At 39.0% G+C, this 13,822-nt stretch overlaps 1 non-coding gene across 1 annotated transcript; it reads left to right on the top strand.

Annotated features, from left to right (window-relative positions):
- Positions 1–12,272: 12,272 nt before the first annotated feature.
- Positions 12,273–12,345, top strand: Trnar-ucu (transfer RNA arginine (anticodon UCU)). Its single transcript has one exon. It is a non-coding gene; the product is annotated as a tRNA-Arg (tRNA).
- Positions 12,346–13,822: the final 1,477 nt, after the last annotated feature.

Raw genomic sequence — 13,822 nt, 5'->3', positions numbered from 1 at the left:
AATTAAATGTTTTCACCAAAGAAGCTTGCAATTTCCTCATTTATAAAATATACACATACTTTCCCTAGATGATGATTTAAACGTTTCTATCAGATTTAAGTGTCTACAAGTGCATTTACATGTGACACATTCAGTCTGCCCATACACGATACGTGAGATTTTGCATTTTGGACCAGGGCGCTTTAAAGCTGCACTCTTACTCCCAAATAAGATTTACCACAATTAATACTATTGTTTTAATATACCCAAAAGGATGGATTGATGTCAGAAACAATGGTTCTTATGAAGGATAATGAGTTTAATTTGAAAGAAAGGTACATCAGATAACACAGTATTTCCACCGTATGAGACGATAGTAGATCACAGTAAATCTTTTAGCACTCACCAATCATTTAATATTTTCGCGTTTTCAGCTCTAACATACACAGTTATAATCTTGTTATCAGTAATTGATATTTAATGTTAAAGGTTTATCACTCAAAATGTATGTTTGTTAAATATGTTTATGTATTGATTTTGAATAAGAGTGTCACTTTAAATGTAGCTAAGCAAATATTAAGACGTAAGCCTACCGCAGCGGTGAAAATAAACAGCAAGTGTATGGGTTTAAATCCCTTTTATGCGGTAATGATTGTCAATTTAGAAAATGTCAATATTTACAAAAGTATGTATTGATACACATTTATAGTCTAGCGACATCAGGAAGTACAGACGAATTAGCAAACAAACACTGATAACAGCCGGACACCAGACAGGGGCGTAGCTAGGCTTTACTGAATGAAAGGGGAGGGTGTGGGAGGGGAATATCATTATAGCCGTAGGGGGTTCGGGTGCTCCCAGGGGGAAATGGAAAATGGAACTAACATGTTGAGCACTGATGTGTATTTGGAGGGATTTATAGGTTCCAGGCCGCCGACTTTGTAGTTACCAAGTGATTAATTTAGGCTATCGAACACAGAGAAACCATGCTTACTATAGCTAATCTTCCCTTTATTCTGATATCAATATTTAGCTTAGCCCTCGACTATGCTATTTTTGGCCATATTTTTTTTTCATTTTTCAAATTGATCTTACTCACATGCGTAAGTGCGTAATGCTGGCTACGCCCCTGCTAGAACAAGCCCCTCGTAACAGAGCAGAAAACGAATTAGCTATGTTGGATACTGAACAGACTGAATGCATAGATCGTATATAACTGAATGCCTTGATAAGGGTTTTTATATAGGGATGTTTTAACATGAAACATTTTTAAACAATGCTTGAATTCTTATATTGGCTGTCAAAATGTGACAACCGCTTACATGATATTGAAATGAAGAGGTTTGTTTGATTTTGTTCAAAAACGTAGATTCGCATTCAAGTACTTGTGCATGTAAATATAGAAGATGAAATTGATTTGTTGCTTAAATATACATAAGTATTATCCAAATAAGAACCAAAGCCCTACAGAAAACTAAGGTTTAGTTGGCCTCTCTCCTCCGGAAATAAGACTGAATGTTTGTATGTCTGGCAGATAACGCCATTTTAAAGATTAAAGATTTTATATGATTTGCACACAACAAGCATTCATATTTCTATAATAAGAAAGGTTTTGTGCACGTATACTTGAACGTGAAGCTACACGTACATGTTAAAGTGTGTCACAAGTTTGAGATATTTCACTTAAACGTTTACTTGTACACTCTCATATATACTCACTGCCCCCGTGCTTCAATGAGCTCGCACATCCAGACGTAACTTGCGTATAAAGTAGGCCACACCTACACATATTCGTACTAGTACCCACACATGGTTGATATGTCTTGCGTAGAAAGTTGGCCCACACGTTCACGGACCGGTACAGGTACCCACACATTGATGACGTAAATTGCGTATAACGTAGCCCACACGTTCATGGACCCGAACAGGTACACACACACTGATGACGTAAATTGCGTATAACGTAGCCCACACGTTCACGGACCCGTACAGGTACCCACACATTGATGACGTAAATTGCGTATAACGTAGCCCACACGTTCACGGACCCGTACAGGTACCCACACATTGATGACGTAAATTGCGTATAACGTAGCCCACACGTTCACGGACCCGTACAGGTACCCACACATTGATGACGTAAATTGCGTATAACGTTTCCCACACGTTCACGGACCCGTACAGGTACCTACACATTGATGACATAAATTGCGTATGACGTAGCCCACACGTTCACGGACCCGTACAGGTACTCGCAAATTTATGACGTAAGTTTTTTATAACGTTCACAGGTACCCATATTTTGATGACGTAACTTGCGTATAACGTAGCTCACACGAACACAGACTTGTACAAGAAGTGCTTTTTAACCTTTTGAAATCGTATATATCTAAACATTCTCTGAGCAGCAGTGGAAACTCATTTTAGAACTAATATTTAGGTAATCTCCTGAAAAATGCATGGTACCAATTTCATGCTTTTGAATATTTTGATCGGGGGAAAGTGGCAACATACAGCGATTCTTGGATTAACACGTCGGGGGAAAATGGCTTAATAGCGAAACTTGGACTCAAGGATCGGGTAAAAGAGGCTTTACAGCAATACTTAGACTAACACGTCGGGGGAAAGTTGCTTAATAGAGAAACGTGGACTCAAGGATCGGGTAAAAGTGGCTTTACAGCGATACTTAGACTAACATGTCGAGGGAAGTGGCTAAACAGCGAAACTTGAACTCAAAGATCGGGAAAAGGGGGCTTTACAGCGATACTTAGACTAACGCGTCGAGGGAAAGTGGCTTAATAGCGAAACTTGGTCTCAAGGATCGGGTAAAAGTGGCTTTACAGCGATACTTAGACTAACGCGTCGGTGGAAAGTGGCTAAACAGCGAAACTTGAACTCAAGGATCGGGAAAAATGGGCTCTACAGCGATACTTAGACTAACACGTCGGTGGAAAGTGGCTAAAAAGCGAAACTTTAACTCAAAGATCGGGAAAAAGGGGCTTTACAGCGATACTTAGACTAACATGTCGGGGGAAAGTGGCTTAATAACGAAACTTGGTCTCAAAGATCGGGTAAAAGTGGCTTTACAGCGATACTTAGACTAAAACGTCGGTAGAAAGTGGCTTAATAGCGAAACTTGGACTCAAGGATCTGGTAAAAGTGGCTTTACAGCGATACATAGACTAACACGTCGGAGGAAAGTGACTTAATAGTGAAACTTGGACTCAAAGATCTGTTAAAAGTGGCCATACAGCGATACTTGGACGTTTAGATCGGAGAAAGTGGCTATACAGCGAAACTTGAAATCAAAGGTCGGGGAAAAGTGACTTTACAGCGATACTTAGACTAACACGTCGGGGGAAAGTGGCTAAAAAGCGAAACTTGAACTCAAAGATCGGGAAAAAGGGTCTTTACAGCGATACTGAAACTAACATGTCGGGGGAAAGTGGCTTAATAGAGAAACTTGGACTCAAAGATCGGGTAAAAGTGGCCATACAGCGATACTTGGACGATTAGATCGGGGAAGGTGGCTTTACAGCGAAACTTGGACTCAAAGATCGGGGAAAGTGACTTTACAGCGAAACTTGGACTCAAAAATCGGGGGAAATGGCTAAACAGCGATACTTGGACTAAAAGTGTTATACAGCGATACTAAAATGTAAAGGAAAATGGCTTAAACGCGATACTCGGACTATAAGATCCGAGGGGCGACTATACAGCGATACTTGGACTCAAAGATCAAGGGAAGTGGCTGTTAAGCGATACTTGGACTACAATATCGGTGGAAGTGACTATACAGCGATACTTGGACTTAAAGATCAGGGGAAGTGGCTGTTAAGCGATACTTGGACTACAATATCGGGGGAAGTGACTATACAGCGAAACTTGGACTTAAAGATCAGGGGAAGTGGCTGTTAAGCGATACTTGGACTACAATATCGGGGGAAGTGACTATACAGCGAAACTTGGACTTAAAGATCGGGGGAAATGGGAACACAGCGATACTTGGACTAAAAGAAACACGTTTACTAGATACAACACATGTCTTTAGATAAATAATTTAAATCAATCCTGAACAAGTGATATCTCGTACAAAAAATCATCTCCAGGTACTTTATTCTCCTATCGAATCATACCATATCTCGTTTTTATAAATTTTAATATGAGTTTCATGAGCATCATATAAGCCTTTGGGGTATAATGAACACTAACAGGTCTGGATCCCGTTGTGTCCTTTTCATATCAGACCTATTACATGTGGTGTAATTCGTTATCATTTATGGTACTTTTTTATTCATTCATTTATGAACTTAAGGTAGACTAGTCGATGTATAATGAAAAATGTATGTCCTATTAGTTCACCAATGATGCGACGCCCGTTTTGAACTTACATTCACTTACATACGTAAGATTGTATCTACATTGCAAATCCGGGTATTCTGTCATTGAAACGAGCTTTTAAGCAGGCTAATCTTCTCTTTTAAAATTGTTTTATCAAGTGCACTGAATGATGAAAGTGGCAAACTTTTTAGGAGTGTACAGCTTATTTATATAATACCACAAACTGTACGTATATGACGTTAAACAGATAAGGATGTATTTGTGTGTGTTTTGCAGAATTGTACATTCAAATTACCGCAACGCCTTAAATTACAGCGTCGCTGGAAATAACGCAATAATTGCAACTAAATTTATATTTTTTTTTCAAGCGACAAAAATTAACCACCACGGGGACATTTCATCAAAATCCTAGGAGCATTTTTGTACCTATGATTTAAATAAGGTGAATCGATATATTTAATCAGTGGCTGGCCCACTAAGTCGGTCGTTGACACATTAAAATGTAGACCACTAAAAAGTTTAAGATTGATAGTATAAACTTACACAATTTAATGGCTATGCGACTATGTCATACCAAGCCATGTATTTTGTAAGTACATACTAACAACCTTTGACCATTCCTAAGTACGAACATGCTCACTCGGTCTATATGATTTATTATTTAACAACCCTCTATATATGAGGCTAAATAGGTCTAAAGGCCTTCTAAAGAGTTTGTTTTCAATTTAATTCAATTCAATACGCTCATTTCTTACTGCAATGTAATACTTAAATAACAAATTGACATATCAAGCGTTACGATCCATCATCTGCATGTTTTGTATTATAATTTATTTAATTAATAAAACGTTCCATTTCATTAACATTTTCACATAATATAGAGGTATGTACGGGTAACAATACACTAATTGATTGCCATATACTCAGTCATATTTGGACATTTATTAGGGAATTTCCTTGAGTTTGTGTTAAGTTTGAAATTAAAACCAGGCTAAAGGTCAATTTTAATTAGTTGACATGAGGTCAGCGACCGGACACTAGAGTAAATTCAAACCCGTTGTGTGTAATTAGAAAATATTTACAGGAAAGTAATGAATACAGTTGTATTTACAATCACTACGTTTAACTAATTTCATTTTGTATTATCGAATAGCATGAACATTGATCAACTCCACGTCTCATACAAATTACATGGTTTCTTTTTTGTGATAAAACATCATGTTTGAAGGGATGAAATATGATATTTTAAAAAGAGTAAATAATTGAAGTATTGTCATTTTTGACAATTTTGACGGGTTACATGCGGATGGTTTGAATAAGGCTGTTGAGTAATTATTACAGTTCGTTAAATTGAAGTAGACGGGTTTTTTGTTAAGCAACTTCAACTATTAATAAAAAGAATTAATTTCACCAACATGGAACATAACATTGAATGCACAGTCAGTGTGTGATTTGTAGACATATCAATAATATTTTTATTGCGTGACTAAAGGGTTCTTTAGCTAAAGAATTAACGAAGGGTGCTGCACCCTTCTGCCCTCATGGAAGCCTACATAGGGACCCTTCTGTCTTCATGGAAGTTAAGGCTTAAGATTGTTAAATATTTCTTTTTCTTTTGATAAAAATATATGCTATGATTTTAAATACGTTAAACTTTACGCATATGGCAGTTGAAACTATAACTTCAATTACTCACAACCTCTAACATTTTTTGTCAAAATCATATATTATAAGTCAATGTGTCCTTTTCCACCTTAATAAGCACTCGTCCCTCTTCTGCAACACCCTGCCCTTGTTGAAATCTGGCTAAACCCAACCTATTACATGTATCTTGTGTTTAATAAAACTGAAACTGATATAAATGAGGGGAATGCATGTCAGGAAGATTTGAAAAAAGCCAAGATTTTCGCCCGGCATACTAATCATACATGTACTATCTCAAGATGTAAATGTAGTCAAATCAGGCAGAAAATTGCATGCAAAAATGTAAGCCAGCGAGCCTTTCTTTATCACATTTCATGATTTAGATACATACTGATATCACTCCGGTGATATAAACAAAACATCGGCCTCTAGACAATGTTCCGTATTGCCTGGGGTACCGGCGACCGGTCTTTAAACCATTATTTACACATCCACCTTTGTCCGAAATTTACAGCTATGTCGGTGTTTGTGACAGTCAGTTGACAATGCCTAATAGCCACTCATGGCGGCGACATAATTACCTGTATATAACAAATTAGGTCATTTTCCCACACCAGGTGTTACGTTTCATACATAAATATTGGCCGTTTGCGTAAGTGTGTCTGTCCGAAACGCAATGTTACACCGAAACACAAACACTTGGTACGGAAAAGCTGGTTCAAATAGACAATACTATGATATCATCGTAAATCGTAAGGAAAATCTTTTGTAATACATTTTCGACGCAGATATTGCCATAATAATATTGTCATTTCATTTTTAAAAAACTGAAACTTATTGCCACTTTTATTGGATTTCTGTTCCGAATGTACTTGTTGACAGCGTTCCCCCATTTTTATTTTGGAACTATTTACTATATTGCTGAATTTTGGACATTCGAACATAATGCATTCTTGTACACCAGCGCGATAATGCTCTGCGTACAGCATAGATAAGATTTATCATTATCAAACCTCTGATAAATGAGAGTAACATAATGCAACATGCGATATCTATTTCTGATTACATAAAAATCTGTTTCTAGACTGTTTTCATTAAAATACTTGTTTAATAATTTATAATTTTTTGTGTTAATCTTTTGGGTCCTTTTGATCCCTAATACCTTTGTTCAAATATCAAAGCCTTCCTGCTTAATCATTCTGTTGTTCTTTTACATGACAACATATGCGATTGTTTATCAATTGACACCTGTTGCTTTATATGCATGCCTTTTGGCCATGTCGAAACATGTTGTTGTATTAGTTTGCACTAAATTCCTTATGTTTGTACTAATATAGTAAGCTTTGTTGTTTTACTTGTAACTAGTGTTTTGCTCGGTCTTGAATTGGCAGCTGGCAGCTGTATCGTCAGGACCACCTAAGCCCTAAAAAGTGCATTTGGTTCGGGTTACCTGACCCTACCTGCAAAAAGTTCATTTTAAAATCTGATTTAATGACTTTTATTGAAATACTTGGTTATACCAGATTGCAACGACGACATTGGCCGTTTATAGCACATAGTGAAATCTGATTAGGATATCTCTTAAGCAAACATATCAAGCAACAAGAAGTTATTATGTTCCTTGTTAAATTAAAGAATGAATGTCAATAGGTCAATGAACTTTGCTGACCGCGGTCACTTTTATGTTCAACCTCAGACAAAGTATCCCATTTGTCATCGTTTTATTTCCAAAATAGCCGACTTTGACTTATCTGTCATCAACAATCATAATCTTGGTTTGTTTTGTGGTTGTCGGACCCTGAAGCATTTTTCTTTACCCTTTGGTTGACCACTGGCATAATACATTTCGAATATAAACATGTATATCTTAATATTTTCAGGAAATGAATGTGATGATAACACATTTTGATAAAGTTTATATTACAGAAAACATTTTAATAGGGTCGGACAGAATATCCTATATGTCAAAGTGCACATTTTCTTTTAAAGTGATTACCACTCTGTTAACGTTATGTTTTGTAAAATGTTTTCAAAAGTACATGTATAAGACTGCCGGTTCATTTTCAGCCCGAGTTCTGCATAACCAATGCCAAAATCGAGAAGTTTCTGCGAACCGCGTACGACCCTGTTGAGTCCCGAGTCCTCCCTATAAAGCCCATGAATACCGCGTACTATCCCCTGGAGTCCCGAGTATTCCCTATGAAGCCGATGAACACCGCGTACTATCCCCTGGAGTCCCGAGTACTCCCTATGAAGCCGATGAGCACCGCGTACTATCCCCTGGAGTCCCGAGTACTCCCTATGAAGCCGATGAACACCGCGTACTATCCCCTGGAGTCCCGAGTATTCCCTATGAAGCCGATGAGCACCGCGTACTATCCCCTGGAGTCCCGAGTACTCCCTATGAAGCCGATGAATACCGCGTACTATCCCCTGGAGTCCCGAGTACTCCCTATGAAGCCGATGAACACCGCGTACTATCCCCTGGAGTCCCGAGTACTCCCTATGAAGCCGATGAATACCGCGTACTATCCCCTGGAGTCCCGAGTACTCCCTATGAAGCCGATGAGCACCGCGTACTATCCCCTGGAGTCCCGAGTACTCCCTATGAAGCCGATGAACACCGCGTACTATCCCCTGGAGTCCCGAGTATTCCCTATGAAGCCGATGAGCACCGCGTACTATCCCCTGGAGTCCCGAGTACTCCCTATGAAGCCGATGAATACCGCGTACTATCCCCTGGAGTCCCGAGTATTGCCTATGAAGCCGATGAACACCGCGTCCTATCCCCTGGAGTCCCGAGTACTCCCTATGAAGCCGATGAATACCGCGTACTATCCCCTGGAGTCCCGAGTACTCCCTATGAAGCCGATGAACACCGCGTGCTATCCCCTGGAGTCCCGAGTACTCCCTATGAAGCCGATGAACACCGCGTGCTATCCTCTCGAGTCCCGAGTATTGCCTATGAAGCCCATGGATATCACGTACCACCCTCTCGAGTCCCGAGTATTCCCTATATAGCCCATGAATAGCGCCTTCTACCCCCTCGAGTCCCGAGTATTCCCTATATAGCCCATGGATACCGCGTACCACCCTCTCGAGTCCCGAGTATTCCCTATATAGCCCATGGATACCGCGTACTACCCTCTCGAGTCCCGAGTATTCCCTATATAGCCCATGGATACCGCGTACCACCCTCTCGAGTCCCGAGTATTCCCTACATAGCCCATGGATACCGCCTACTACCCTCTCGAGTCCCGTATATTCCCTATCAAGCCCATGAATACCGCGTACCACCCTCTCGAGTCCCGAGTATTCCCTATAAAGCCCATGGATACCGCGTTCTACCCTCTCGATTCCCGAGCATTGCCTATGAAGCTCATGGATACCGCGTACTACCCTCTCGATTCCCGAGTTTTGCCTATGAAGCCCATGAATACCGCGTACTATCCCCTGGAGTCCCGAGTACTCCCTATGAAGCCCATGAATACCGCGTACTACCCTCTCGATTCCCGAGTTTTGCCTATGAAGCCCATGAATACCGCGTACTATCCCCTGGAGTCCCGAGTATTCCATATAAAGCCCATGAATACCGCGTACTACCCTCTCGAGTCCCGAGTATTCCCTATGAAGCCCATGAATACTGCGTACTATCCCCTGGAGTCCCGAGTACTCCCTATGAAGCCGATGAACACCGCGTGCTATCCTCTTGAGTCCCGAGTATTGCCTATGAAGCCCATGGATATCGCGTACCACCCTCTCGAGTCCCGAGTATTCTCTATATAGCCCATGAATAGCGCCTTCTACCCCCTCGAGTCCCGAGTATTCCCTATATAGCCCATGGATACCGCGTACCACCCTCTCGAGTCCCGAGTATTCCCTATATAGCCCATGGATACCGCGTACTACCCTCTCGAGTCCCGAGTATTCCCTATATAGCCCATATATACCGCGTACCACCCTCTCGAGTCCCGAATATTCCCCACATAGCCCATGGATACCGCCTACTACCCTCTCGAGTCCCGTATATTCCCTATCAAGCCCATTAATACCGCGTACCACCCTCTCGAGTCCCGAGTATTCCCTATAAAGCCCATGGATACCGCGTTCTACCCTCTCGATTCCCGAGCATTGCCTATGAAGCTCATGGATACCGCGTACTACCCTCTCGATTCCCGAGTATTGCCTATGAAGCCCATGGATACCGCGTACTACCCTCTCGAGTCCCGAGTATTCCATATGAAGCCCATGAATACCGCGTACTACCCTCTCGAGTCCCGAGTATTCCCTATGAAGCCCATGAATACCGCGTACTACCCTCTCGAGTCCCAAGTACTCCCTATGAAGCTCATGGATACCGCGTACCATCCCCTGGAGTCCCGAGTACTCCCTATGAAGCCCCTGAATAGTTCGTAGCCCCCTCTTGAGTCCCGAGAAGTCCATATAAAGCCCATGAATGCCGCGTTCAAGGGGGGGGGGGTGCACTCACCGCATTAAGGCAAGAAACAGGACGGATAGTGCTCTAGGTATATTCAATCATATTTTGGACAAAAAACGATAATGATAAACGTGACATGACATAAGACTACTCAACGTTTCTTGAGAAATTCACATAATATTACTATTCAACAAAATGACCCTCGCTATACACGCCACACATTACAATGCCCTTAAACAACGTACATGGCAACAGTTTAATTAGTTAACGCTAGGAAGACGATTTGCATAATACTAATTACTATCCTGTCAAATTTGATAAAAATCGTCTGTCATTTGACATCCGTTATCACGGTAAAGCTTTAAGGGGCTTGTCCACGTTTTATAAGGTTCAGGCATTGATAAAATAAATGTCTTCTGAAATGTGAAGAAAACGCTGGTTTCGATGATGAAATACTATCAAGAGTAAATATGAGATTTATTGTAATTAATTATTGAAAAAAACATGACAGAGAATGCTATATTTTCCCAAAAAGCGTTAGTAAAGTTTTTGAAAGTTTGGATGAATTAAGGCTTGCATTTAGTTACACACTATTGTACAGTAGTAGTCCAGGGGCGTAGCTAGGCCTACAAAAATGGTAGACCCGATGGTTCTCTGTAAGATTGGGGACTTTTATAAGTGCATCACACACACTTAATCATGTTTTCACTGATAACAATAAAATCAAGCAATACACCCAGAACGTAGTTTAAATAAACACCAAACTTTGGTTAAAATAAAACAAGCTTTTGCGTTGTTCAAAGTGTTTGAGAAGCTACTAGTTTGTATTGCCTTTTTGGATTGATTTATTATTTTTGTCATTTTCCAAAAAAAGTTATAGGCCCAGGCCTACAAGGCCTATATGTAGCTACGCCACTGAGTACTGTAAACATTGTGTTTGCTCATAGACGTAAGTTTAATAACTCGATTTCAACAAAGTTTAAAAATATTCTTTCTGACATGTACTCTGTGAACTTATCCCTTTAAAGCAAACGCCAAAATGACGTCATGGTCGAAAAACGGACGTTACATTATTAAATTTAGCATGAACATTCCGTTGCCCGGGGGTTCGTATGAATAATGTTGTATATCTAATTTGATATAATAGCGAATATTATTAAATAAAGAGTTTACTGAGATGTGATTAATTTTCTCAACTGAGAACAAAGTATTTTACTAGTAAGTCCAACAAAGGATATTTATCATCTTCTTGGTTTAAGTATACGCAAAACAGCATATAAAACTTGCGCCTGTCAGCTGTTTGTGTTTGTTATGTACTTTCAATTATTATTTTAATTTCAATGTTTAATGATGCGTTTGCAAAAAAATAGTACCGTGTAGGATGATATAAACACATGACTTTACTGAGCAGCGCTTATTCATATATTTATAAATGTATCATAACTATGCAAGGTCATAATGCACACATATCATTTCATATAGTATATAATTACTGTGTGTTTTAAATGCTTAAAATATAAATAGTTACTGTGTGTTTTAAATGCTTAATAAGCATTTAAAACACAGTACTGTTATTATATATATGCTAGATCTACAGTATATGTGCATTTATATGACCGTGCATTCATCAAAATACAAAAGTAAATTTGGATGATTTTAGGGGGGTACTTGAAATGATAAAAAAGTTCACATTTTACATAAGGCGCAGTTTGTCACTGCAAAAACTACACCTACTCTTAAATATAATAAATATTATAAAACCTTGATAGAATCTTTAAATTAAATTAAAAAATCGCGCCACTTTTCGTATGACTTAGTGCTGTTTTATAATATTTTGAATCTCTAAATTCTACGCGGAACATCTTCAGCGGTCCCCGTAGCGCAGTGGATAGCGCGCTGGACTTCTAATCCAGAGGTCGCGGGTTCGAATCCCGCCGGGGATGATTTTTTCTTTTTTTATTTATTCATTTTGTTGTTATTTTTTTAATAGTCTTCATTTTTTAACACACCATATATTTTGAATTAATTGGGAAAACAGTTAAATCATTTGCATATTTCTTATAGATGTATTTTACTTGTTTCATAAATATCAATAATTTTATTCGTTGACAAAGTGGAGGCATTACAGTTAAATATGAAAATCAAGGGTACAAAACCAAAACTATGAAAAAAGCTGGAGCAATTGATTAATAAGAGAGTAATATTTATTTATAAATGAAATTTCATCAAGTTATCGACCCCAATTATGACCCTGTATTGTAATGAGAAATATTTTGAGTAAGGGGAGTAACCGCGATAACTTACCCTTTTTTACATTCCGTATTTGTCTTTCTTTGCATTCGGTTTACAATAGTACCTTGTTACATAAACATGCCTGATTCAATTCATAATGATTTAATACCGTTCGCAAACCGTGCGCACCAACCTGTTAAAAAAGCTGACGCAATGTGGGCCTAATGGTTTGGTTATATATATTCTCGGGGGCAATTTGACCCCGCGGACAAATTTGTCCCATTGGCTAATGTGTGAACACGCAAATATCCACGGGGTTAATTTAGCAACAGGGGCAAATTTGCACAAAATCTGGAGGTTGGGTAAATTTGCCCTCATGTGTGTTTCATCTCATATAAACGCAACAATTAATTTGCACCCGTGGGTATTTTAATAATGAAATACCATGTTAATGTTGCATTATTAATAAATTGTTTTCAAGCAGCTATCCGACTGGTTTTGATTTTTCGTTCAGACTCATATACTATCAAAATGGAGTGCCAAACCTTTAGATACATTTTATTAAAAGCTATCGCACGCACTACAATAGTAGCTGTCGCTTTGGAAATAATCAATTTTAAACACATTTTTGAGTTTTTAAATTGTTCTAAGAATGAAACAAACCTAAATACGTACAGCTTAAGTACCGATTTCTGACAGTATGCGAGTGAAAAGACACTCATTTCTTTATTATATTTAACGAAACTCAGCGAATTGGAGTATACGTAAACGTATCATGATGCTCTAACTACTGAAGAGGCGTGCATATATCGCCGCAAAGAATCCTAACAGTTTGACGTATTGATTTCACTTCCATCGACCAATTCAGTATGTCTTAAATTACACCTGCTAGAACGATCGTGGTGATTTATAAGAAATAAAGATTTATAAATACACATTCAATTCTTTCCAATTCGTCGATCGATTATGATTTTTTCATTTCATTCGATTATCGATTTATTTAACAGTTATCGAACGTTGCTTCCCACATTGACATGCACAAACCCACATATAGAACGATCTGTTCTTATGACATGTACTTGCCCTCATACAGAACGATCTATGCGCCTTGCCGAATACTTGTCCATATACAGATCGTTAAGTGTACATTGACATGTATTTGCCCACATAGAGACATATCTGTGCGCC

The sequence above is a fragment of the Mya arenaria genome, chromosome 8 (genome assembly GCF_026914265.1).
Source record: "Mya arenaria isolate MELC-2E11 chromosome 8, ASM2691426v1".
Classification (NCBI taxonomy): domain Eukaryota; kingdom Metazoa; phylum Mollusca; class Bivalvia; order Myida; family Myidae; genus Mya; species Mya arenaria.
The sequence above is the reverse complement of the archived record's forward strand: the minus strand, read 5'-3'. Positions and strand labels throughout refer to the sequence as shown.